The sequence below is a fragment of the Nelumbo lutea genome, chromosome 1 (assembly GCF_056320005.1).
Source record: "Nelumbo lutea isolate HS-2025 chromosome 1, American lotus-T2T, whole genome shotgun sequence".
NCBI lineage: Eukaryota > Viridiplantae > Streptophyta > Magnoliopsida > Proteales > Nelumbonaceae > Nelumbo > Nelumbo lutea.
In genome coordinates this window covers 136,496,952-136,500,031 of record NC_142684.1, presented here as the reverse complement: position 1 = coordinate 136,500,031, position 3,080 = coordinate 136,496,952, and the positions used below count along the sequence as shown (strand labels likewise).

At 34.2% G+C, this 3,080-nt stretch overlaps 1 pseudogene; it reads right to left on the bottom strand.

Annotated features, from left to right (window-relative positions):
• Positions 1-775: 775 nt before the first annotated feature.
• Positions 776-2,473, bottom strand: LOC148877802 (protein CHLORORESPIRATORY REDUCTION 6, chloroplastic-like; annotated as a pseudogene).
• Between the last annotated feature and the right edge of the window lie 607 nt (positions 2,474-3,080).

Below are 3,080 nucleotides of genomic sequence, written 5' to 3'. Positions count from 1 at the left end.
ATAGTTATTTATAAATCTATTTTTGTTTTGCTATTTAACAATAAGTTGTCAATAACTATTAGAGATTAAACAACTATTATTTTACTTTTGAAATTTAATTTGTCAGATTTATTGTATTTTTGTTATAAATTTATTTTTAGTAATTATGTATTTTTTATATTTATTAATTAATATTTATTAGAGATTAAATTATTATTTGAGATTACACTATTTATTGACTAATTTAATATATTTTCAGTATTTATTATATTTTTATTAAATATCTATTGTATTTTCATTATAAATTTATTTTCAATAATTACGTATTTTTGCTATAAGTTTTCAATAATTATTAGAGATTTAGCTATTGTTATTTATTTGAAATTAGTTTATTAATTTAGCTGAAATTAGGTGTATTCAAGGATTGGTTTAGTTCGGTTGGAGGCTGTTTCACCAACCAAATTTACGTGGTTAGGTCGGGAGTTTGTCACCCAAAATCGATTGACCATTAGTGAAAAAACAAAATGATACCCATTCTTCTTTTGTTTTGTCTGTTTTTTTTTTTTTGGAGTGTGAAGAGCAATACAATACTTCAGTCATCAAAACATTCTACTTGTTATTGAAAAGGATTGCATTCACTTCTCTGTTGTCCTTCCACTCTAACTTTCTTGTTGCATCTTGTGGATGTTTCTCAAATTCAATGTCCTCATTGCCAGTACTTACGAGCTTCACAAATTTGCTGGGAATTGGATATTCATGCGAGGTTCCACATATTGGAACTACAGAAATTCTCAGCTTATGATGGAGAAATGGGGTGTGCATCAATCAGATCAAACAATTCATCCCCTGCAACAAATCCAAGCATTCTAGCCATGTCCCTTGTCTTCAACTTGGACTTTGGAATTTTATGTTGCTTCAACCAAGAGTACACAATAAAAGCTTTCCTCATTGCAAACAATTCCAATGCCTCTGGGTTGAATACAACACCCATTCTCATGCTCATCTGCCAAAAGAAACTCGGGACCTTAGGAATCTAATGAATTGTCTAACAAGCAAATAAGTTTGTCGACTTAATTAGTAATTCAGTACCTGGTGAGGAACCAACATGGCTGCAAGCGAGCAAGCTCTCCGGCTCGCCAGTCCAATACAACAGGCAGCCATGGATAAGAAGCATCAAGCCTCACAAACCATAGTTTTATATCTAGTAATTCAGATAGTTCACGAGGATCATATGGATCCTCTCTTGTATAATTTATGGTAAAACCAACTTTCCATTCAATAAGCTCTTTTGGCTCTGCAAAGACACCACCTGCAGGCATTTTCCAGGTCGAATTCTTGGAAATTCCATTACAAGAGTTTAAAATATGTAAAGTTATAAAAACAATTTTCAGTGATCATAAAGAGTTTCAGATTCTTGGTCTGAAGCCTCACAGAGTCAGAAGTCACAAACGGATGCTTACTTACCTGATGAAAGTGAGCTAATTACTGGTGATATGTTGAGATGCTGAATAATATCATTGTCTATAAATACATCAAAACGCCCTTCTGTGGGAGGCATTGGGGGTTTAAATCTAGTGAAATTCACAGATTCTAATATGAGTCTCAGTAACCCTTTATCTTCTGTGTCATTTGACATTGTTATTGGATCTGTTACAATTCTGTGTAAGCCTAGTAACCTGACCCAACTTCAGACATATGAAATTATAAATTTATAGTTACTTGCTTGATTTATATTTGGCTTGCACAGAGCTAATATCAAACTCAAACTGGGAACACTGTTTTAATCATTTTATAAAATTGAACAAAGCAGATCTATGTTTTAAGACATACTATAAGAGAGAGAGAACTGAGAGTAGGTACCCCAGAGTTGCATATATGTGCCAATTACACATGCTGCCCTGCTTGAAATGATAGATCAATTATGACCCTCTAAAGCATACATCCTTTAGAAGGTCAATACTACTTAAAAAGTTTTTAACTTCTCAATGATCTTGGTCATGGAACGAATTTGGTTGACGTTGAGAGGAAGAGCATTGCATTCCTTCTCTTTGACGGCTTTCTGAATCCTTTTTGGGTTGGTAACCAAGAGATCATCCCCCACAATCTGCACTTTTTCTCCAATTTCACATGTTAGCTTGTTGTAGTGTTCCTAGTCATCTTGGTCAAATGGATACAGTTGGGTATTTAGAGACAAATGATTTGTAGAGATCCTTGAGTGCATCTCCAGAGATCTTCTGTGATCCATTATTGTTATCTTCCTTGAAGTTTAGGTCATACATTTTGTCCTACCGATAAAATTCAGAAGCAATAACATCCATGCCAATAACAGCCTGGACTGTGCTACCAGATTTAGCAATGGTTGTATTGAGCAACTCAAGACCTTGTTCTCCTGAATGATAGGAGCAAAGCCACCTTCGTTACCAACATTCGTGGCATCTTGACCATACTTCTTTTTTATCACACCCTTCAAATTCTGATATACTTCAGAACCCATTTTCATGGCTTCTTTGTAGGATGAACCAACCAATTGTTAATTCCTGAGCCAAATCCTTTATCTAAATGGTATGCTGGAGGACTACCATCCAAACAAACTACAAAAAATTGTGAAATTCAAGGTAAAATATAGTAACAACCAAAGAGAGGGAAAAATTCTCTAAGAGTTCAATCCCTTTACATATCACCATTGAAGGGCAGGAAAGGAGAGAGGAAAATAAAAGAAAATCATTAATAAAGTTATTACCTACACCCTTAGCTACAACAAATTTAACATAAGTAATCTACACATATATCCCATTCACCTTCAATGTGATCAGTACACAGATTATAAATTTCGGTCATGATCTTGCATAAACCATTATGTGCACGCCAAATGAAGTCAAAACAGGGGAGATACTATGAAATGCGAAGTATACACATTTCAAATAAACATTAGAGAAAGAAATCGATCATTAAATGTTACCCCTAAACCTGCTCATTCACTCCTCAACCCCACCCTTGAAGTGTCAATATAATGTAGCTTTCTCCCCAAAACACTATTGAAAAATATGAATTGTTAAACTATTATCACTAAACCTACATTGTTCCCTCTATACCTGCAACAC